Source organism: Anastrepha obliqua, chromosome 4, assembly GCF_027943255.1.
Source record: "Anastrepha obliqua isolate idAnaObli1 chromosome 4, idAnaObli1_1.0, whole genome shotgun sequence".
Taxonomy (NCBI): domain Eukaryota; kingdom Metazoa; phylum Arthropoda; class Insecta; order Diptera; family Tephritidae; genus Anastrepha; species Anastrepha obliqua.
In genome coordinates this window covers 113948799-113974534 of record NC_072895.1, presented here as the reverse complement: position 1 = coordinate 113974534, position 25736 = coordinate 113948799, and the positions used below count along the sequence as shown (strand labels likewise).

Genomic DNA, 25736 nt, shown 5'->3' with positions numbered 1-25736 from the left:
TTACATGTATCTCGTTCATTTTCATTCAACTTTGAATTCGATATTTGCATATTTCCACGGATTTTAGTTGGCCTATTTGCCAACATTTTTTCCCCCAGTTTTTATTACTGATTTAATTGCAAAGAGTTTTGTATGCAAGACACAGAGAAGACGCGGCATTGTTTGGTTACAAAAAGAGTAGAAGCAAAAAAAAAACAAAATGGCCCACATGCTGCAGGTATAAGTAAAAGCTCTTTTAAGGCCGCAGCCAGGGCTTGTATGGTTTTGTTGTACGGAAATTTCCAATTCCAAACACGGCCAAGATTTTTATGTGTAGAATCGCCAGACAAATTGGCGTCACAACAAAGCCGCACAAGATGTAATAAAAATGAAATAAACAAATAAATGAACGAAAAGGAAATGTGCATACACACATACATACATATATGAATTGTAAAAACCGGTAAGAGAACATGTATGTAAATCTTCTTCTTATACTACAGACATAAATGAAAATAAATGTTTGTTTATTGATGTGTACGAAGATCAAAAGCTCGAAAATCAGTTGGCCTACTGAGCTCATTTGAATGTTTTTAAAACTACTACTATTGAACTTCCACAATTCTCGCAGCTCTCCCAAACACCAGCGCGAATTTCATTAATCTCTTACGCTGATTCTTCTTCTTAATTGGCGCGATAACCGCTTACGCGATTTTGGCCGAGTTTAACAAAGCGCGCCAGTCGTTTCTTTCTCGTGCTAACCGGCGCCAATTGGACACACCAAGTGAAGCCAAGTCCTTCTCCACCTGATCTTTCCAACGCAGAGGAGGCCTTCCTCTTCCTCTACTACCACCAGCTGGTACCGCATCGAATACTTTCAGTGCCGGAGCGTTTGTATCCATTCGGACGACATGACCCAGCCAACGTAGCCGCTGGATCTTTATTCGCTGTGCTATGTCTATGTCGTCGTAAAGCTCATACAGCTCATCGTTCCATCGTCTGCGATATTCGCCGTTGCCAACGTGCAAAGGTCCAAAAATCTTGCGCAGAATCTTTCTCTCAAACACTCCAAGCGTCGCTTCATCGGATGTTGTCATCGTCCAAGCTTCTGCGCCATACGTAAGGACGGGCATGATGAGAGTCTTGTAGAGTGTTAGTTTTGTTCGACGAGAGAGGACTTTACTGCTCAGTTGCCTACTTAGTCCAAAGTAGCACTTGTTGGCAAGAGAGATTCTACGTTGGATTTCAAGGCTGACATTGTTATCGGTGTTAATGCTGGTTCCTAAATAGACGAAGTCTTTTACAACCTCGAAATTATAACTGTCTACAGTGACGTGGGTGCCGATACGCGAGTGCGCCGACTGTTTGTTTGAAGACAGGAGGTACTTCGTTTTGTCCTCGTTCACCACCAAACCCATTCGCTTTGCCTCTTTATCCAGTTTGGAGAAGGCAGAACTAACAGCGCGGTTGTTAAGGCCGATGATGTCAATATCATCGGCATACGCCAACAATTGTACGCTCTTATAGAAAATTGTGCTTGAGCGATTAAGTTCTGCGGCTCGTACGATGCTCTCCAACATCAAGTTAAAGAAGTCACACGACAGCGAGTCACCCTGTCTGAAACCTCGTTTGGTATCAAACGGCTCGGAGAGGTCCTTCCCAATTCTGACGGCGCTGCTGGTGTTGAGCAACGTCATCCTACATAGCCGTATTAGTTTTGCGGGGATACCAAATTCAGACATCGCGGCATACAGGTAACTCCTTTCCGTACTGTCGAATGCAGCTTTGAAGTCGACGAAAAGATGGTGCGTGTCGATTCTTCTTTCATGGGTCTTTTCCAAGATTTGGCGTATTGTGAATATTTGGTCGATGGTAGACTTTCCAGGTCTGAGGCCACACTGATAAGGTCCAATCAGTTGGTTGACGGTGGGCTTCAGCCTTTCACACAATACGCTCGCTAGAACCTTATAGGCGATATTTAGAAGACTTATCCCACGGTAATTGGCACAAATTGCAGGATCGCCCTTCTTATGGGTTGGGCAGAGCACACTTAAATTCCAATCGGCAGGCATGCTTTCAGCCGACCATATTTTGCATATTAGCTGATGCATGCACCTTACCAGCTCCTCGCCGCCATGTTTGAATAGCTCAGCCGGCAGTCCGTCGGCGCCCGCGGCTTTGTTGTTCTTTAGCCGCGTTATCGCTATTCTCACCTCGTCATGATCGGGTAGCGGAACGACAATTCCGTCGTCAACGATTGGGGTATCGGGATCTTCACTTTCTCGGTGACATGCGCAGCTGTCACTGTTTAATAGGTTCGAGAAGTGTTCCCTCCATAATCTAAGATTGCTCTGTACGTCAGTCACCAGTTCGCCGTCTTTGTTCTTACAGGAAAACGCCCCGGTCTTGAAACCTTCTGTAAGCCGCCGAACTTTCTGGTAGAATTTTCGGGCGTTGTTCCTGTTGGCCAGCATCTCAAGCTCTTCGCACTCACGTATTTCGGCCTCTCGTTTCTTCTTTCGGATAATACGTCTCTCTTCCTTTTTCAGCTCTCTGTAGCGATCCCACATGGCTCGCGTTGCGCCCGATCGCAGCGTGGCTCTATAGGCGGCATCCTTTCTTTCTGCGGCAGCATGACTTTCCTCGTCGTACCAATTGTTTTTTCGGGCTCGCCGGAATCCGATTTCTTCTTCGGCGGCGGTACGTAGGGAACGAGAAATGTTGCTCCATTGCTCGCGCATGCCGGGTTGTTGGGCAGTGCTCTCCGAGAGCAGGAGTGAGAGTCGAGTGGCGAATCTTCTGGCTGTCTGTTGTGATTGCAGCTTTTCGATGTCGAACATTCTTTGCGTAGGTAGATGTACGTTTTTTGCTGCACAGAGGCGGGTGCGCAGTTTGGCTGCAACAAGGTAATGATCCGAGTCGATGTTGGGTCCTCGGATCGTACGTACATCTAATACACTAGAAGCGTGTCTTCCATCTATCACAACATGATCGATCTGGTTTCGCGTTTTTCGATCAGGAGACAGCCAGGTGGCTTGGTGAATCTTCTTATGCTGGAATCTGGTGCTGCAGACTACCATGTTTCGGGCCCCGGCGAAGTCGATCAGCCTCTGTCCGTTACCGGATGTTTCGTTGTGCAGGCTGAATTTTCCGACTGTGGGACCAAAAATTCCCTCCTTGCCCACCCTGGCGTTGAAGTCGCCAAGCACGATTTTTATGTCGTGGCGGGGGCAGCGCTCATAGGAACGTTCCAGGCGCTCATAGAAGGAATCTTTGGTCGCATCGTCCTTCTCTTCCGTCGGGGCGTGGGCGCAAATTAGCGATATGTTGAAGAAACGGGCTTTGATGCGGATTGTTGCGAGACGCTCGTCCACCGGAGTGAACGACAGTACTTGGCGACGAAGTCTCTCTCCCACAACAAATCCGACACCGAATTTGCGCTCCTTTACATGGCAGCTGTAGTAGACGTCGCAAGGTCCCATGGTTTTCTTTCCTTGCCCCGTCCATCGCATCTCTTGGATGGCAGTGATGTCAGCCTTTACTCTCACGAGGACATCAACCAGCCGGGCAGAGGCACCTTCCCCATTAAGGGACCGGACATTCCAGGTGCATGCCCTCAAATCATAATCCTTAGTTCGTTTGCAGGGGTCGTCATCAGTATAGGGAGGTCTCATCCGAGGCTTTTTAAAACTTTTCATTGGGGGCGATTTTTAAGTGGCGGGTCCCAAACCCAACGCACAACCAGCTATCCTGGAATGTTTCGCCTTCTCACGTTAGCTCACTCCCGAACGGATGTTCGGAAGCTACCCAGAGGATACGTGGGCTAATCCCGGCCGTTGTGAGCTGCTTGAACCATATGCAGAAGAATCGTCCTGGCCATTCCCAAGTGAATGGCGATCAGTAACTTTCCCCACTTGCGTGGACTTCTACACATGGAACCATCCTTACGCTGATTATTGTTCGATATTTGCCCCCGGCAATAACATTGATGGCCTGTTTTCAAAGGTAAGCAATTTCCCCTCCGATTTGTTTTTTCGTTTGCTCCAACTGAAAGTGCAAATTTATGAGGCATTCAAGCACAATCACCACTACTCAAGTCGCTAGCCGACAGCATTTAGCGGTAAGGAAAAGAAAGTTGGAGCTAATGTGAGACGGCGAAGCGTGGAGGACCCGCCACGTAATCCTCTCCAATGAAAACGAAAATAAAGCCTCGGATGAGAACTGCCTACACTGATGACGACCACTGCGAACGAACTAAACATTACGATTTGACGGCATACGCGAACAATCCGGTATGCACGAGCAATGGCGCAACAATTATCGTTCTTTACGTACCGCTGCCGAAGAAGAAATCGGATTTCGGCGAGTCCGAAAAAACCATTGATACGACGAGGAGTGTCATGCTGCAGCGCGAAGAAAGGATGCTGCTTAGAGGACCACGCTGCGATCGTTACCGAGAGTTAAAACAGGAAGGGAGACGTATTATCAGAAGAAAGAAACGAGAGGCCAAAATACGTGAGTGCGACGAGCTTGAGATGCTAATCTAATTTCGCGGTTATCGCGCCAATCAAAAAGAAGATATAACCTAAGAGAGCTGCTTTTTTGTTAGCGCTGTAAAAATAGAATTTGGTGGTTTGTTTCTCAATCCTTACTTTTAGGCCATTATTCAATAGACCGAATGATCTACAAGGGCATATTCGGAAAAAAAGTTAGCGATTGCATTGAATAGAGGGGCTACGCACAACAAACCATCAATGAAGAGTTTAGAGGTGAAGAGCTAATACGGCGTTTCCACCAAAAGTAAACACCGTGTTTGAAGGAGTTGTGTTTAGGAGAACTGTCAACTGTTTCCACCGAAATGTGTTTGCAAAGTGTATGGTCTTTGGTATGGTAAGCAGATTTATGATACATTATTTTGCGGCGACAGCACAGCGCGATAGCCCAGCGGCTAGCAATGTGGGCTTCCGATCCGAAATCCTTGGTTCGAATCACAAAAAAATTTTTTTTTTTTTATACATTTATTTCATTTTGTTTTATGATATGTTTATGAGCAGATTTTTTTCATGGCAGAAATACACTCGGAGGTTTGCCATTGCCTGCCGAGGGGCGACCGCTATTAGAAAAATGTTTTTATTAATTTTGCTTTCACCGAGATTCGAACCAACGACCTCTCTGTGAATTCCGAATGGTGATCTAGCACCAACCCACTCGGCTACGGCGGCCGTCAATCAAAGACAAATTGCAATCATTGTTGCCATGTTTCGATAAGAATGCAATAATAAATGAGGAAAATGAGCAACATTGCCACCACTTAATAATTAAATTAGACGCAAACCCAACAAAACACGCTTTAAATTAGACGCAAACCCACAAAACACGCTTTGAAAGTGAGTTTAGGTATGGAGTTGTGTTTTAATTTTGTATGGGATTTGACAGGAGTTTTGTTTCGTGTTTGCGCTAAGAACACGATAGCGGCAGAGAACACGATAGCGGCTGTGGTGGAAACTTAGCATAAGACTACGAAACTTAACTGTAGGACTACGCCAAGCAAAGTCCTAACAGTGAGAGTACAACTGTCTGAGATCAGGGGTATACAAATTCCCCTTAGGAGATATGTAAGTATGTAGTCGGATAACATTCGATTCGGTAACTTTATCGATATAACGTAAGGAGGATGACTAAATGAACTTGCTGTTGCAATTAAAAATAAAAAAACGAAAATCTATAGAAATATGTGTATAAAAACTTTCATTAGCAATATTTCTTTGTATGTATGTACATACATTTAACATCATACATATATGCACTGAGCTTATCATTATGACTAATTGTTCTCATTGTGGAGTAAAGTAGAACAGCACAAAAAATGTGAAATAATAAAAGAGAAACAATAAAAAAATACTATGGCTTACAAAATTATGTTAATTAAATTATTCAAGTATGCAATTATTCTCACACTCAAACGCAACTGCGACGGCTGGAGCAGCAAAGAGGCGACAAGTGCTTCTGGAGCAGATTACGTAACTGGCAACTGAAAGTGAAGACAAGAACGCGCTCAGCACAGAGCAAAAGTCATAAATTGCGCGAATACGATAACAAATACATAAAATGCACTTTGAGACAGAAATGAATAAGAATGTGATGGCAAGTAATGACGACAGACCTAACAACAAATGAAGCGAACGAGCGGGAACGAGCAGCGGACGTCTTCGTTTCAAAACAAATCGTACAAACAAAAGAAATGAGAACGACACAGGGAAGTGTGTTGGAGATTGACAAATTTTGTGACTTGGTTATTGATTTTAACAATAATTGAAATGATAATTTTAGCTACCTAATAACAACAAAAAAACAAAATTCAAGAAAAAAGCAGTTTTGTCTTTAGCAGCTGCGAGAAAAGCCGTCTGACATTTTCATTTTTATATCCAATTGCTGTGTCTATTGCTAATAAAATCTTGGAGCATAGTGACAATACAAGTGATAAATCCAAAGCTCTGAATGCGCTGCGCTCCTCAAATGCGCAAATACTTACTGTGGTAAATGCTCTGAGTAGTTAGTGTTAATTCTCAGTTATCCCAAATGTATGATAGTTTGTTTGCTGAAGTTCATTCTCTGTACCCAATTAACAATGACAACAATGCGGTCATCCCTTCGTTAACCTCGGAAATTGCAAGTTTACACAATGTTGTTGCTAGCTATGCAAATACAACCAATCCCATTGCAGCTAAGAAAGATAATAGCAAGAATTTGACTGCAAAACCAACAAAGGCAATACTGCAAAATCTGAGCAGCCTCTCTTAGTTAATTTGTCTCCACCTTCGCCTATGAACGTAGCGCCCAATGAGAATCCCGCTGTACTCACGGTATTGAGCTCTAATGCTGCTGGCTCCAATAAAGTAGTGCGAGCGGAGACGACGCCGTCGCTCAGTTGCTGCTGCGCCTACTAATGCTAGCTGCACGCACCTGTTGGATGTATAAAGAATATTGGACTTTCTGCTGTAGGTGATTCTTCGGCTACTTCTCGCTGCCTCTGCTGGTTCGAACTCTGCCTCAAATAACAATGAAATTAATCTAAATAATACTCGTAAAGCACCTGTAACTGTTGTTGGAAGCAACTTAAGAGTATTAAATTGATCAAGTGCACGTACCATGCGCTTATTATTGTGCAGTAATTTATTGAAATACCCGGTCGAGTTTATGAACATCCCAAAATTATTTGCCAATGAGGTTCTGAAGAAAGAATCATCCTAATTTTTCTTGCTTTTTTTCAATAATTTGCTTTTGAGTTACTTGTTGCGAAAATAGTAAGAAAGTGCAGTTGTAGTTTATAGGACGTAAAGTGTACAGACGCAAAGCAAAGAGTGAAATTTGGCCAATATGGAAACCGTTCCATGGCATTACCCAATTAGAAGATAGTTGAAGTGATAGCCGGAATTTTTTTCTTTCAATCCCTCAGGTAATCACCCATAAAGATAATTATTTGATTATGCCATGAAACGGTATGTGATAAGGACACATGCACCAGGAAGTAATTAAGTTAAAGTTCACAGTGGTGGAATAAAAGAACAAATTTAGGAATATGCAATTATGCAATTAAAAGTAGTGGCAGCGAATAAATAGCATAATATGGTTTAATAACCACCATATAAAAAGGGTGCATTTTTCAAAAAGATAAAAACAGCCACCATAAAGAAATTTAAAGTGAAAAACATATGAAACATAGATTTTAGACATAAAAATTTCACAAGGATACTTGCTGGGCTTGGCTTTGGCATAGCAACACCGCACAATTGTCTTCGACTAGGGGCGTATGTCACGCAATAGAAACCGGAAATGCCGCAAATTATTTTGCTTTACTTTATGTTAACTATCAATACCTACAGAAAAGATATAAACGAGCGCTTAACGGTAACCGCACACACGCAACCACGCAAATATCCAACCGAATAACCCACCACCCAACCACACTTTCAAAACCAGTTTATGTTTTATGTTGGTATTATTGATTTTTTTGTTTTTGTGGCACGATAGTAGAAAATAAGAAAGCAAAAGCAATAGAAAAATTAAAGCAGAGTACACGAAAGCATGCAAGGATACACACCCGACCAACAACGAAGCCAACGAAGTTGGCCTACAGCAAGAAACAAACAAAAGGAGGAAAAAACAACCAAAAAACAAAAACATTTAACAACATTGTAATGAAAAAGGCGCCGAAAAGGTCGTAAAAGTATACAAAAAATATACGCATCCAACAAAAGGATAGAGAAAAAGCCGGTAGCTAAAGCCGGAAAGTTGTGCGTTGATTGTTGAACACCAGCACGAAAGTACGGTTATGACATAATGTTATGCCAAATGGCGTCCACATGTCGCGCACGCAACCATTCGCCGACAGAAAGGGCGACATTGTAAAAGATGTTCCTAAAACAAATAGGGTAGGTAGTAGGTGGGGTGGGACCCACAATCATCATGACCGCCGCCTATGGCGATGTCGGCGACAATGAAAGCAGCAAAGTTCAACGACATTTTGTGCCTACAATAAGCAGCTAAACCCCCAAAGCCTCGCAGGCACCCACCACCCACACCGCCTTATCTATGTAAATGGCGTATGCTACCTAGGCAGGGAGGCCATGAAAACCAACCCTCTACAATATATAATGTGTACATCGCATCATCGCACAATGGTAAATAGAATTTGGTAATGGACAAAGTGAATGTGGGTGGCGGAAGGAGCGTACTGCGACTCGAGTTACATTCTACTAAGGTGCACAAAAAACGCTTGAAAGATACTATTTTACCATAGAAAAAATTCATAATTTTTAGATTCAATTCAACAATTTGCAAAATTTGTTTTTTTATTTAATTTTTTTTTTTTTAATTTTATTTTTTTTTTTAATTTTTTTTTAAATTTTTTTAATTTAATTTTTTTAAGTTTTTTCTCTCTTTAATTTTCTTTTTCTACATTTTTGTTAATTTTTTTGCCATTTTTTTTTTAATTTTATTGATATTGTTTTTTTATTTTTTTTTAGTTCTCTTATTTTTTTATATTATTATTATTTATATATACAAATATACAGGGTTTGATTGAAAAGTAATGGGCCTTTTTTTAAGCAGTTTTATTAAATCTTTTGGCTTATACAACTAATATTCTTCAAAATAGGACCCTTGAGCGTCAATACACCGCTGGTAGCGGTCCTTCCACTGCAGGAAACATTTTTTAAACTCCTCCGCCGGAATCGCTTCAATTCGGCTGTCACAGTTTTTTGGATCGCCTCGATGGAGACGAAACGCCTCCCCTTCAGCTTTCTTTTCAGGTGCGGGAACAAAAAGAAGTCCGGAGGGGACAGGTCTGGGCTGTGGTGGGGAATGACCGGAACCCCCATCTTGGCCAATGCAGAGGTGCAGAGGAAGGCGGTGTGCGGTGCTCATCTTCGTATGTTTGCGTCGTCGAAGTCCTTCCAGATCGCTGTTCGTCTTCGACGTCCTCCCGGCCTTCCTTGAACGACTTGTGCCACCGTTTTACGTGGGCACTGGACAGAAATTGGTCCCGTAAGCCTCCTTGAGTAGTCCAATGGTTTCAGTACTCGTTTTGTTTAGCTTTACGCAAAATTTGTTCGAGTAACGTTACTTTTTTTTAAGAATTTTTTTTTATTGTGTTTTTCTTTTTTTTTATTTCTTTTTTTTTCAAGCTTATTTTTTATTAAATTTTTTTTTTAGATTTCTTTTTTTTCAAGTTTATTATAGTTTTATTATTTTATTGCTTTTTTTTTTTCATTTATATAGGGCCCGCCATCTATCGTTACGGCTTTGAACTAGGTATTATTTGAAGAATGGTAACACTTAGCTGTCATCTGATTTGACAGAAAATTAGTTTTATTCTTCCGCTGAACGAAAATGGTTGTGTATACGCTCAAAGAACGCTGGGAAATATCGCGACATTGCTTTGAAAATCATGGTAATGTTGCAGAATGTGTACGAAAATTACGTACGGCAATGGGAAGAAGAAAAGCACCGAATGAAGCGTATGTGCGTTACTTTGCGAAAAAAGTAAGAGAAACTGGATTGCTGTGACCGACCAAAAACCGTGCGTACACTCGAAAATATTGCTGCTGTGGCCGAGAGTGTTCGTGAATCACCAGGAACATCAGTTCACCGTCGTTCTCAACAATTGGACATTTCGGAGACATCGTTGAGTCGAATTTTGCGTAAAGACCTTGGTATGGTAGCCGAGGCAGCCATATGAATGAAGTTGTGTTCCATCATTAACCGGAAGGATTGTACTTCAAAATAAAAAAAAACAGTTTGGAAAAATATTGAGTAGTTTCTTTTTTATAGCATTTTTAATTCCGTAAAGTTATATGGCGGACCCTATACTTCATAAAAAATAGTTGTACGACTTTGGGAGTCTCTTGCTATATACAGTACATTTCCCTCCCTCCCATATAATGAGCGGAAGTCTATGCAAAGGCTTCGTGGCCATGTAAATTTTTAATTAATTTCTTTGCTGCATACCCAAAACACATGAATTAAAAAATAAACGAAAATGTTAAGTGTCGCCACTGCGGAGCATTGAGCCGTTACGAAGACTTTCTTTGGCCGCTTTTCCCCGCGTTTCTTTATAGCTTTCTGCCACTCCTTCAAACTATGTTGAATATTTTATTAACTTTACTTGCTGCCGCTTGTTGGTTACCGTTGGTTGCTAAGCAATAAACAAAGTAGCGCACGCCAACCACCTCAGTGCCAAACAAGGACTAGGAACCCGCATCCACATCACGCTGTCGCCGAAAGTACAGCAAACTTGGCAGGCACAAGCACCAGCAGTTCCACTCTACCATCCTGGCGCCACATTTTTGGCGCGCGACATACACAAAAAAGGTTTGAGTGCCATACAAAGTCAAAATTGTACACCCATTAGCTTGATACGTTCGACATGTGGGCGACAAATCGACCGGCCGGCTTTCTGGGTTCATTGTCACTTTGTAAAGACATCAATTGTCATGGTGTTTTGGTGCAAACAATCAACATGAATTCTCACAGGCACAGGCACAGGATACACGCAGAGATGACGTCATAGTATGTACAAATGAGAGGCGTGGAATGTGGAATGATGTCATCGTGTTCCACTTGTGCACAAATTGGGTGGTGGGATTAAAAACGACAAGAAAAAAGAAAAAAAAAACAATGAGTCATGAAGCCAAGTAGGGAGAAAAGTTTTTCCGAGTTAGCATGAAATGTGAACGATTATTGAAAGGCAGGCAGAGAAACCAATTAATTTTGTATGCTCGAATGTGCATATTCTCCATAATTTAGTTCTATTTACATAACATTTGCTTAGCTTTTCGGATTTTCCAAACAATTAGCGCTTTGGATTTGGTAAATGAGTCACCAAGCTGTACAATAGTGATCCACCTCGAATCAAGCGACGCACAACATTTAAATCGAATTGATCCAATCTAGTCAAGCTGTTTAGCAGACAATTTTACACAAATTGGCAGTAGTGCAGCAAAGTGGAATGCTAAGGCCGGAAATATTCTCGGCTTAAGGTTGCACCACCACCTGGAACTCAAAAATGCCACTTTGGCCACCAAGTGAACTCCAAGTGAAGAACAGTTCATCTAATCTAAGCTAAACTTAGCACTTGCGCAGAAAGACACCAGATCCATTTGAACTTTATTCGACAAAGCTCTGATGCTGAAGCCGTTTTATCTTATCCTATTCAAGGCATTAGAGTGAGCCAAGTTAGTTTTCATTGAAAGTTAGATAAGGGATATCGAAAAATTATATTTACTCAATTCCAAGCTACCGAAAGCCTTAAGGCAAATTGACTTTCAGAACTTGCAAAATCTTTTACCTTTAATAACTTTTAGCAAACTGCGGGTCTGAGCCAACTTTTTTCATAACTTCACTTCACTAGCCCCTTCTACCTTACACCTTAACTTGCAATGAACTTAATTTTTCCTCATACAAAATTGGTACGATTTTCAACTTTTACTTTCACTAAAATATCATCAACCAAATTTGCATACGTTTTTTGTCAAGCAATGAATTCCTTTGCCTCCAAAATGTCTCCAACATAGATTTACCTACAACAATGATCTCTTTTTCGATAACAAATTTGTAGTTGGTTTGAATTTTTACCGAAAAAAAACAAATATTGCCCTTATTCATAATTTTTTATTTTACTTCATTTTATTTGACTTTTCCCCATTCTGCATTTATGGCATGCCTTGGCATATTTTATTATTGCCGATTACGTGACTAGGAATCGTAATGGGCATTGTAGCAAATTGCAAAAGAAAAGCGTGAAAGCAAAACCACTTCGAGAGTTACACTCGTAGCCACATACTAACAATTGTGAGGAAGAGCTTGCGAGTAATGGGAACGGTACTGATGAGTAGAGCGCGCGCGTGCCGCCTGGCATTTGCTTAATGGGTGGGTCGGTCGCTGGCTTCTTGCCGGCCTCAATGGATTTGCTGACAGACAGCACACAGGCATTGCACAATATGTACTTGAAAGTGGCTACTGGCTGACTGATGATAGCCGGACTGACTGACTGGTGCTTTGTGTCATCCTTCACTCATCTGATGCACATTCTAAAGCATTTATTAATGCCACCAATTGCACTTCAAGTCCGTGCATTTGGTTGCACAGACACGCCGTGTCGAAGCGCGGCAGTCCAACTTTCTGTTGAATATATTTTTGCATTCTGAATTCGAAATTCCGAAGTGTACTTCAAATTATATTCCTTGTTTCGCATTTTGATTTAAAAAAAAAGGTATTGTACAAAAAATTCTTTGGAATTGCAACCAACTAAAAAAAAGACTGTTTGGTGGTCTGTCTGGCTGAGTATGGATATATGAAGTGTTTGATGCACGTATTAGTGGCACACGTTGTTTGCATATTCCTGCTATTTAAAATTCAGATAAAATGAATGGCTCCCTGAATATTGTATTTTGCAGGAAAGTAAGTAGGTTTTATTAGAAGTATTTCAAAAATCGAAGGTATGAGAGGAAGTAAATGCATCACATTTACATAATATGCAAGGACGAAAGAGAATCTGACGCGACCCAAAGGTCCATCTTTAACAACTTGACGAACTTTCGCCTCCCGAATGCCGTTATATAAGTCCAATCACCACCCTTGATTGTGGTGGATAGCGCCACCTTCCAAGAATGATACCACACAAGATTGCGCCATCCCAAGGCTGTGACGTCAGCACAGAAAATAAACAAACCTTGTTAAAGCATGAATGATAATAAAGCCTTCAAACGTATTTTATTTATTTGTTTCTTTTGTTTTTTTTTTCTGTGCTGACGTCAAATGCATTTTCTTTACTTTCCTTGCACTTTCTTTCGCTCATTCTTCCTCTTCCCCTTGTTTTATTTCTGTGCTGACGCTGCATTCTATCAAGGTGGTGACATCCGCTAAGCGCTATCGCACTCTCAGTGAATTTCACAACATCAACTATTGAGCTGAAGTAATAAATGGGCATTTGTTTTCATTTTATTGTTGTATTGTTTTTATTCGTACTACTATTGTTATTCGAGTGTGGAGTCGCGATAGAGAATATAAAGAGGAGAGTTGAATATGAGATGGTGAAGTGTGTGTCAATTCTCCTTCAGTTATGTTATTATTTATCAAGAGCCGATATTTCGAAATCCGATAAAATCAATGAAGCTAATACAAAAAATGCCAGATCTTGATACATTAAGAATTAAGAAGAATAAAAATAAAAAAAATAAAAACATCAAGCCATAAAATATATAATATAAAATATGTGTAATTAATGAGGCGGAGAGTCGTCCACATATCGGCTACCTTAATAAATCACAAACATCTAATAAATAACAGGAAAAAGTTAACAGTAACAGAAAAAGCTAGCCCCGAAGCTTGCATGCACTCCTCAATAACAACTGGCCTTCGTCACAAAGCTGAATAGAATAATAAAAAAAACAGCCCTCCCTCAACTACTCTCTATCGAACACATCACATCGGAGCCAAGTGTTGCTTTAAATCTGGAAAAATCTTAGACGCCTTCTCAGTTGTTGTTGTTGTAGCAGCGTTAACTTTCCCTATACAAATACAGGGAATGCTGCTGAAGAGACAGTTCTAGGCCGGATATAAATTGTGGGAACGACGCCTTTTCAGTATTAAGGAGTGGTGTATCAAACGGTTTATTAAGTTCTCTTTGATCTGTGTGTCTCCTGCAGTCATTATTTTCTTATATATGTATGCACATTGCAATTACATATTTATTCCTCCATAAAAAATTAATGTACTCCTATTATGTTTTCATCATCTCACTAAACAGTGAAATAAATGATTCGTCAAACCGGGCAAAGCAATTCACAGCACACGTTTACTAGATTTTTATTTTGCCTAAAATGCACAAAATTTTCGCACACGAGCCAAAAAAAAAGCGAAAATGAAAATGACTACAAAATGAAACAAGAGAGAATAATACTAGACACGATTTGTAGCATACAAATGGAAAACGAATGATTGGAGAAAAAGTAGCCAAATGAAGCGGCCACTCCCAATTTTCAATTTAAATAAATACGCATACACAAAGCGGATGAAGGAATAATAAGTAGAAAATGTGGCATAAGAATAAAGGCAAACATGTGATTATTCCTTTCATCCAAGAAATACAACGAAAATTAAATTACTAATGTGAAGAGAATAACTAGAGAATAGAAAAAAATAGCGAATACAGCAAAAAACTAGAAGACATGTATAATAGAAAAATACACCATTTTATAGAAAAAGATATTATTTATTAAATGAATAATGCCGGCATTGAGAGATTCAACGAATAGAGTAAATAAGCTATAGACAACTGTGAAATGAGATAAAAATAAACCAACAACAAAAACCACCCGAGTAAATGGCATTAAAGAAACACAAGGTAGGACAACAAAAACTATAAAAATAAAAATCCCAAAAAAAATCACGTTTACTAGAGCAAACGTAAATTAGCGACTTAAATGTCGACACTTTTGACACTCAAACCAACAGACAGACCACAGACTGGGGAAAAAATTAACGAAAAGAGGCAATGCAAAAGGAAATTAAAAATAAAATCGAATACATGCAGACATACATACATACATATGTATGTGGATTCACAGCTACGAGATCAGTGAATTATTGCAGAGAAATACTTGAATAAATATTTTAATATTAGAAAGTAAGGGGGAGAGAAAGTAATGAGAGCGGGAGCATACAGTAAGGGGTGCATTTTATTTTACTTTTTTTTTAATATTTAGTTGGTTTAGTTAATGTTCTTTCCATTTGTTTAATTTTTAATGCTGTTAGAAATTTTACAATGACGAATAGAGAAACATAAGCGGAGATCAGCATGCAACAAAATGTTGACAGTGATCAATTGATATAAAAAAGCGGGGAATGGCAGCACAAAACTCGAAAGGCGAGCATTTTCATAAAATAATTTAGCAAAAAGAGAGAAGAAAAAAAGGCCAAAATTTATTTGAATTTAAAAAAATTTTGATTTTACGAAAGCTAATTTGAGAAAAAGGTAAATAAATGGAAGCGTTTGAGAAGGAAAATAAATGGAAACGTTTGAGCAAAATTGAAATAAATGGAAACATTGGTTTCAACATTTTCATTGTTCTTTCATTTTTTTTTTTTTGTTGTCTTTCGTTGTTAGTGACAATATTTGACCAGTCTTAAATCGGGACGCTCCGGTAACGTAGAAACGAAGACCAAAACGCTATGAGCGCTACATTGACGCTTGTGCGCCGTTTTTAAGCATTGGAGTATCTGATTATGAGCTGGAGTAGTTTTTTATGCAATAATTTTTTTGGCCAAATGGAATGGTAAGTCGTAGTACGTACATTCACTTGAAAATTTCTATCTTAAATCAGTAGATAGGCATGTACATATCACATACCGTTATCTTTTTCCAAGAGAGATAATAGAAGCTCAATTATCAATGCAGAGTTGGAGCCAAGGCGGATTCATTACAGGCATCCACTCAGCTGACGTTTTTTGTTTTGTTGTTTGTATCTGTGTGCTTACTTTGCCATTTGTGTACATTAATAATTTATAGTTGGTGGTTCAAGTAATATCTAAAGGGAAATGTTACCAAAAAAATTATGAAAAAGTGCGTATTGGGCTTGAAAAAAGTCAAACGGGGTAAAAGACCGCCCTTCTTTGACAGACCCACAACCGTCGGTTCTACAGCATTCCCCGTCTATGTATGGGGAATGTTTATGCTGATACAACAACAACCTTTTATTTTTGACTTCCCTGGTGGAGAACCGAAACGGCGTTCAACGTGATGGAGTTCAAAAAGCAAAAACAAAATACACGTATGTTTTTACTTACATATATGCGGATGCCATTACCTGTAATAAATTCGTCCTGTTGGAGGTGTCAAATTTGTCCGCTATGTTGTAATGCCACTAAGTTCATGAATATTCACTTCTTCATTATTCCTATTATGCAAATTATATTTGTTTTAATTTGGGGAAAAATGTTGTCGAAAATTTCATTATTTCCGTTGTAAGAAGTTCTTAAAATCTTAGGTTAATATAAATATAAAATCATTTCTTGCAGGTGTGAGAGTCTGCCGTGTCAGCGAAAGTTCTTAGGACAACAAATTAGCCAAATTAGCGCTACATAGACACACACATTAAGAAAATTTCTGAATCAGCTATTTTTAGGCAAATGTTACTGCGCGTGCATTAAACGGAAAATGTGTGTAAACTGAAAACTGAGGTGAATATAAAGTAAGTGGCGCAGAAGGTGAGCACGGCGAAAGGGTCAAACACAAGAGTGTAAAATATTAAAAATTTTAGCGCATACAACAATAGTTCTATGTGCATACGTTCAGGAACGAGTATATTTTTCTATTAAAATGCACAAGATTATTAGCCAGAAATAAATGCAATTTGCTAAAGAAAAAAATCCATATATACATACATACATATGTATTTATGCAGTCAATTCTAAATGAAATGCATATTTTACGCTGTTGTGTAAGTATTTTGAACGAAACAAATTTCTAATTACTAGCACAGTTTTACTTGAATTCATATTTTTTTATTATTTTTACATAAATTTCCCCATTAACTATTGCCATTATTCGAGTCTGAATTTAACTAAGAAAAGAAAAACAATGCCTGCGACGTTGGTTGCTGTTTTGCAAGAAACAAATACATATTTACAAATTCCTTGTGTTCATAATTTGTAATTTTTTTTGTAATACACAGCTACATAGCTATGTTTAAAAGCTGTGTTTACTGTTTTAAGTTCATATATTCATAAACAAGCGTGTACGCGCATAGTTTGCATTATTAAAAGCTGCTTGATGACTGTTCGAATTTTACACACTAAAGCGACGCGTCTACAATATTTAATGATGTCATGCCTATTAGCTACGAATCTCTTTCGTATAAACATTTGTATGGAAAGACATAAGTCAAGTGTTTACAAAGTCTATAGGAAGCTAGGCAATAAGCACATTGTTGTCAAATGCAAATTAGTATTCGTTAAACACTTCTTGTTCATGTCCACCTTTTTTCTACTCATACAAATTTCATTGTGATTCTGTTGGATTGTTAAGTTTAATTAAGTAAATGAACCGTCTAAGGTGGCCGAATTCGTTGATATCCAAAAAAAATGTTAAGAATCAATGTCATAGAAAAAAGCAAATAAGATGAAATAAATAAAAAAAAATACTAAAAGCAGCAGATCGATAACTAGTTCTAAGTAAGTTCTTAGTAAGTATTTGTAGAATTAGGGGTCCCGCTTATAGCTAAACACAAATTAATTAGAGACTTTTTCCTTTAAGTTTACTTTAATTACTAAATTAGTTGCTTTCATTTTGTTAAATTCAAAATTGAGTCCAATTATTTCATGGTAATTTATGTTTAATTTTGATGATGTTTGAACTCATTGTTAATTTTATTGTTATGTCACTACCATTTGACTTTATATTAGTTTATGTTAATTTATTTATTTTTCTTTACATTTTTATTTTTTATTTTATATCATCTCGTTTCACTTTATTTAATTTTACTTCACTTTAAATTAACGTAAATTGATTTTATTTTATTTTATTTTCCTTTACTTTACTTTAACTTACTTTTATATCACTAAATTTAATTACCCTTATTTGATTTTATTTCATTCTATTTTATTTTACTTTGTTTTTGTTTTAATTTACTTTTACTTTACTATACCCTTCGCTTTCTTTCACTTCAATTTACTTTTCTTCATTAATTTAACTTTATTTTCTTATATTTTTTATAAAGCGTTTTTCAGTAAGAGCGCTTCAACTTTTTTTTTTAATAAAACACAAACGGTTTGACTTTTTTAACTAATTTTTTTTTATTATCGAGTTTGAACATATACATTTAAGTATGAAATTCGATTTCTTTTGCATGACCACCGTGTGCACGTTTTACGAAGTCCAATCGTTGAACCCAATTTTCGACCACTCTTTTGCATTGATCGGCCGAAATTCCAGCAATTTCGCATTCAATATTGGCTCTGAGCTCACAAATCGTCACCGGCTTGTTACTGTAGACCAATGACTTCACTTAACCCCAAAGAAAATAGTCTAGAGGCGTCAAATCACACGAGCGCGGCGGCCATTCGACCGGTCCATTTCTGGAAATAATGCGCTCATCGAACTTACTCTTCAACAAATCAATTGTAGCGTGTGCAGTGTGGCTTGTGACCCCGTCCTTTTGAAACCACATGTCGTCTAAGTCCATACCATTCAATTGCGGCCAAAAATAATCGTTTATCAGGTCGCGGTATCGATTTCCATTCACAGTAACGTGGTGATCATTCTCGTCAACGAAAAAATATGGGCCAATTACGCCGCCGGCATGTAAACCGCACCAAACAGTGATTTTTTCGGGATGCAACGGTGCCTCATGAATCACGTGTGGATTGCTTTCTGCCCAGTAACGCATATTTTGCTTGTTGACAAAGCCATTGAGCCAAAAGTGAGCTTCATCACTGAAGATGATTTTTTGGAAAATTAATCAATTTTCATAAAAAATTTGCACGATTTTGCTCAAGTGTGTAGCGTTCCATGATGAAATGTATACTAATGAAGTTTACAAATGACAAGCGAAAAATAAAAAATATTGCGTCGTTCGCCCTCCCTATCGGAAAAAAGTTGAAGCGCACCTATTGAAAAACGCTGTATTTATTTATATTTTTTTTATTTTTTTATTATATTTTATTTGATTTTATTTTATTTCTTTTTATTTCATTATATTTTATTTCTTTTTTTGATTATATTTTATTTCATTTTATTTTACTTTATTTAATTAAAAAAAATTATAATTTTTTTCTTTTTTTTTGCTTCATTTTTGATTTGATTTCATTATATTTGATTTCATTTTTTTTTTTGGTGAGGTAGGGTTCAAAATGCCTTCGCGATCATCGCCTAGCGTCGTGTGGTGTGGCAACTAAAACGATTCCTTATCTACTTCTGAGGAGACAACGAATTTTTTTATTTTTTATTTTTTGGTTTATATAATTTTAGCCTATTTTATTTACTTTAAATTCTTTTACTTCACTTTTCTTAATTTAATTTAACTTTATTGTATTTTTTCATTTTTTTTTTTCATTTATTTATTTTTTTTTCTCATTTATTTATTTTTTTTTCATTTATATTTTTTTCATTTATTTATTTTTTTCTGATATTTATTTTATTTTGCTTTATTTTATTTTGCTTTTTATTTTATTTTGCTTTATTTTATTTTATTTTATTTCATTTATTTTATGTCATTTTATTTATTTATTTTTTTATTTATTTATTTTTTTATTTTTTCTCATTTTATTTTATCATTTATATTATTTTATTTTCATTTTTCCTCCTTATTTTATTTTAATTATTTATTTAATTTAATTTATTTGTTTCTCATTTTCATTGCATTATTATTGTTATTTTTTCACTCAGTGTAAAAACATGGTCTTATTCAAATTCATTATTTGTTTATCTTAAATCATCTTAATCTACGTGTATTTTTAGTTGTTTTTGCTGAGTCTAATCATGAATTCATTTTCTAACGTTTATTCCTGAATCGGGGAATCGTTCATATTCGATATACAAGCATACATTTCTAAAATCCAACAATAATTCATCGCCTTGGAATTTTAATTCAAACTTTCTAACCTTCATTCCTGTCCCCTACGATGCGCCTCTGACCGCCGCCTGTCGTTCATCATATGCATCATCACCTTAATTGAATTAAGCTCCAGCGACCCTAACATTCGTTCATTCAAGTTCTTACTCCACAAGTAGTGCGCATTCTTTTGTGCGATCCACCCGCCCCCCGCAACACAAACGAACGAAAAAGTGTATCAAACAAAACAAGTTTGTAGACTTCTTCTATTTTTAAATTAAGTTCATAAAGTCACACCATATTTTCATTAGTGCGATATGCTTTTTTTGACATTGACCAAAGTGATATCATATTTCGTGAACGAAATAATATGTACATATGTTTGTGCGAGTATGTCACAATGAACAAGAAGAACGATTGTACGGTTTTTGTACATACGAATATTTTACGCAAATACACACAAAGCATAGAGGCACGTAAGTACGTAGTGTGAAGGTTAAAAAATTGTATCTAACAAAGCTACACGTCGTAACAATGATGCTTTCGACCCGACCACGACCTCAAACTACACTCCCCAGAAATTTTTTTTAAATTCAATTGAAAAAGTATGCTGGTTCTCAATAATTAAGCAGCTAAGGCGGATGACTGTAGTAAATTGGCTCAGCTGTTTAAAGTGGCATTTCTACTAATGCATTTAGAATTCTTAAACAAAATACACGTCGAGTAGTTTCATTCAATACTCTAAATTTTTCTTAATCGCTTTAGTAGAAATTCATTTTGAATGCTCTTATCTCCCTCAAAGATTTCGTTATATAAAAAATGGAAAGATTCTAAAAAGGAAATTGATTAATAGAACAACTCCTGGTTTTTGTGAATCACGACTGCAGTTAACCACGCAGTCTACACCATCAACTCAAAATAGCAAATTATATAAAATTTCTTTTCAAAGAATGTATCTACTTAATACTTGCTCATCATTCCCCATGGGCAAAGCTTCAAATACCGATACAAAAAAAAGTTGGCAACCAAAAGCACTTCAACTCTAAAGCACTTCATACACGGCCGCAGCAATGCTGAATATTTTCAAGTGTGACGAAGGTAAACGAACTCTTTTCGAATTGGTGCGATTGCTCCCAATTGCGGCGGCGACGGCGACGGCAATGGTTGCGGTGATGACGATCACGATGACGAAGGTGGTGTTGGTGGTTTTCAGTGTTTTTGTTTTTTTTGGTGTTGAGTGGTTTCCACATATGTATGTATGTATTTTAATTATTTCTATTAATTTTTTTTTTTACATTAATTTTGTTTTGCTGACCGTGACTTCGACTGCTTCCTCATAACCAACAAAAATGTTTTGAAACTTTAGCCTAGACGTTTTGGAAAGTGTGTAAACGAAAAAGTTTACATACTTGCACTTGAAGTTTATTTCTATTAAATTTTTCAGTTTTTCTACACTTGGTTGGTTGCGCGTGGTATGATGTAGCTAAGGAGAGCGTGCTATGCAACGAGAGTGCGTTGCCTTTGATATTCTACAATATTTTTGGAGGAACGTGAGGAAAATTTTATTAACATATATACATGTCTATGCACATACCTACATACATATATGATACACAAAACGCACATAAAAACTTTCTATTATTCGCCTATTTTGGTTAGAGTTGAGTATTTTAGTATTTAGTACATAAAAAAAAGTTCGAACGTTCGTTGTATGAAAGAAAATGCATAACACCATCAACAAAAACAAACATAGCGCGTATTTTTTGCGACTTCAAACTTACACTTCACTATACTGAAATTTGATGGGCTACAAAACTGCATACATACATATATTTTTTCTGATAATTCTGACGAAAAAGTTAGAAATTTTGATGAACATTTTACACAAAATTTTTCAACTTTGCCTCTAATATTGAGTAATTTGGAATTTGTTATAATTCAGGCTCCTTTTTTTCGTTTTTAGACATATTTTAGTTGGTACTAGTATCGAATTTTATAAGAATCCTGATACGCTTGACCTTCCATATAAAGGAACTTATCTGCACATGGACAGTAGTAGCATTCGGGGACTAAAACCTCCTAAGCGACACCCAGATACGCGGGCGTCATATGTAACATAAACATTTTTGTCTGTAATGAACATTTCCTGTGATCCGGCTTTGCACTTTGAACTTCAATTTCACGCTGGAAATCATGCCCACAGCCTGACGGCAGGTACTCATTCAAATTACAACAAAACTGGTTAGTGGCTAACAATTCCCTCCGCCATATCAATTTGGCAAATTCAGCCACGTTTAAATGTGTTAGGTTTTCATCAAATTATACTACCATTAAAATACTTCAAATTATATTCAAATGAAACAAAGTAATGAATGAGACCATCCAATTAAAATAATTACAAAATTGACTTTTAACAGAAAAGTTAACATTCGAGAAACACACGACATCACAGCCACAACGAAAATAATACAAACAAAAAACACATATTCAAAAAAAGTCAAAATAATTCGACGAGCAAACAAAATTGTGATGACTCGTCGACGAGTAAGCTCATAAAATGTTTGTCGAGTGCTGCTTTTAATTCGAAAGAGCGGCGGGTGTGGCCCTCGCTCAGTCATCTCAGCAATAAACAAACAGAGAGTCAAACAGTGTTTCCACTAAGAACCGACAAGTCTCAAGACCTTCAGCCGCGCTTTTAGACACAATTAGATTTAAATGACCGGAAAGTGGTTGTACTCGTATGTGCGCAATGTGCTCGTATGTTGGTATATCACATCATACACACACACATAGCAATCTAAATATGTATGGTAAGTGGGGCTGGTTGTGACAGTTGTTGATGAACGGAAGAGCTTCGCAAAATGGACATCAACGGAACTAGTTATCCAAATAAATGCGCACGTGGATGTGTATGTGTGTGTATGCGGATAGCTAGGTTGGGCACATCAATCATTGCCATTATGCTATCTCATATACCACCAGGAAGGGGAAGATGAGAAAAACGACAAATATGTGTAGATGTGCTTATGTATGAGCTCAAAAAGAACTATATACGAACATACATACATTTCATTATCATTTCAATCTTTAATCTCATAAGAAAAAGCAAAACAGTCAATCACTTAACACCTAAAGCAATTATCGAAATTGGACATCAACTTACCTATTAATACAATATTTATAAATTACGTAAAAGTAGTATTATGTTAAAACTATTTTTTATGTCCGAAAATCGAATATCTGGAAAGAGAATAAAGAAAATAAAAAATGGGTCAAAAAGTGTTTAAAAGCGGTAACTAAAACTTAATCAAAGTTGTGCAAAATAGCTGTAAGAAAATAGGGGAAATTAATAATTGTGAGATCGCTGGGTCGTCAATATAATATCTCTCTCTCTCTCTCTCTCTTCGCATTCAGTAGACAACTTTTGCATTATTTTAAAAATGCATATTTAAAATACACAAACAAAATTTGTCATATTTCGGTAAAAAAGTACATACATACGTAATTGTCATATATGGCAAAACCTATTAAAAATCGTTTAAACTGATCGCATAGAAAAATCTTGTAAAACGCAAACAAAAACCAAGCTGTTATCTACAAAAAAGATGGGCGCCTGGCGGTACCACCAGACGTTTTAAGGAATTAAGTATGAACACAGTGCTACAACCATACCTGACTACCGTAGAGCCAATAACCGCTTCCGATTTCCAAGCTTTCAAATTTGTTTGCCCAACATCTAAAAGCAAATTAAGTAATTAAATAAAACAATTATGAAAATTAACCACGCTTGTTGACTTGCGTCATCAGTTGCTAAGACAGAAAAAAATATTAACGACTGGACACACGAAAAATCTACAAAAAGCATTTATGCTAAAATAACACAGCAAGCAAACTTGCTTAGGCGTTTGAGTAACATACACATACATACATATGTACTATATGTACTACATATATACATACGAGTACATATTTTATCATAAAGATGAACGTTAAAAAGCGATAAATCTATTTGCATTGCAATTTTGCTATAAAATTAATTACTTTTAAGGAATTATTAAGCAAACAAACGTTAGAAACTTTCCCTAAAATAGCGCAGACTTTTACCGAAAGCGGATAAGCGAACCGGACTAGGCAGGACCGAACCTGCTGTCCTCATTGCACATCAATTAACACATTCAACGCCGTCTATGCAAGCGCACATGAGCGCTGAGCAAATATGTATGTATGTATTAGTGTAGTACTTATTTACACAGAGTTGTGCGGCCAAAGCAAATCGACTTTGAGTTTGTTCTGCTTTTCTCGGCGCGTCTAATTGTAAAGTCAATAAATTTTGCCAAAGCAAATATGCAGGCAAAATTGCACAGAGAGGAAATGAATAGATATCAGGCGAATAGGAAAACACTCAAAACAAAAAAAATCAGCAAATTCATGAAATTTAATTTGTAAACAATGAGCATAGAGTTATGTATTTCCAGATGTGCAAAATTTAAGAGAAAAAACACTTGCAATGAAAACAAAAAATCCGTAAGCAACAAATGTACATACTTGTTCTCCAAATTAATAATACAATAAGTTATGCTTATATAATTCAGTGACTTCATCTTTTAACAAAAGTAGTCAAATTTTCATGGTAAATTGTTTTCGCAAATTTTCGCATTTTCTTTTTATGTATAAGAAAATTCTCAACATTGTATACAAAAAAATATCCGAAATCAACGCGATTTTTTAGCGACTTCACTGTATGAGCTAGCTATAAAACTGCATTTATTGTAAAGCCAAATAAAAATTTAAAAATGTTTAAAAATAAATAAAAATTAAAACATTTTTCAAAATAAATGAAAATTAAAAAATTACAAAAAATTAAAAAAAAAATTTGATAGATAAAAATTTAAAAATAATTAAAAGTTTAAAAATGTTTAAAAATAGTTAAAAAAATTATAAAGATTTAAAATTTTTTTTAAATAAATAAAAATTAAAATTTTTTTAAAAATAAATAAAAATTAAAAAAAAATATTTAAATAAATAAAAATTTAAAAATAAGTAAAAATGTAAAATGTTGTCTTTAAAATTTTTTAAAAATAAATAAAAATTAAAAAAAACAAAACGACATTTTTATGAAAAATTATATGATAAATATTTACAAATTTTGCAAAATGATGAAGCGGCTTAATACTGTAAGCCCAAGTGTACGTACATATGTACGTGCATAGACATGCATGTATTCGCAATGCATGACATCATCTTTTTTGCTATTTATTGTTACCAGCAACAATGCCGCTGTAGGTAGGCGCACAGCAACAGTTACTCAAAAATCATCAGTACAACAACCAACCCATCAGCCACCCCCAATCGGACAATAACAAACGCACGAACGCTGTCGTTCGTGTATGCCAGTTCACTTGCAGTATTTATTGACTCGCCGAACTGGACAACAAATTGCAAATTTTGTAATTGTGTGAAAAACTGTTGATTTCAATGACGTAAATAGAATAAATTGAAAATAATACAAATATAAATAAAAAAAAAATCAAAATGAATTTACTCGTATTTATTTTTAATTTTTTAAGAAAATATATTTTATGTATGTATATAGAAATAGAGTTAGACGTCTTCATGTTACAAATAACTTTAATCAACTCCCAATTG

At 36.7% G+C, this 25736-nt stretch overlaps 1 protein-coding gene across 13 annotated transcripts in view; it reads right to left on the bottom strand.

The window, feature by feature from the left end:
* The window catches only part of LOC129243981 (protein hu-li tai shao), a 120821-nt gene that overhangs the window by 78110 nt on the left and 16975 nt on the right, over positions 1–25736 (bottom strand). For 12 of the 13 annotated variants that reach the window (XM_054881507.1, XM_054881505.1, XM_054881504.1 and 9 more), the window contains one exon: positions 23254–23330. The exons of the other annotated variant lie outside the window; for it this stretch is intronic. The gene's annotated coding sequence lies outside the window, so the exon portion shown is untranslated. The remainder of the gene's footprint in view (positions 1–23253; positions 23331–25736) is intronic. 13 annotated transcript variants of the gene reach the window in all.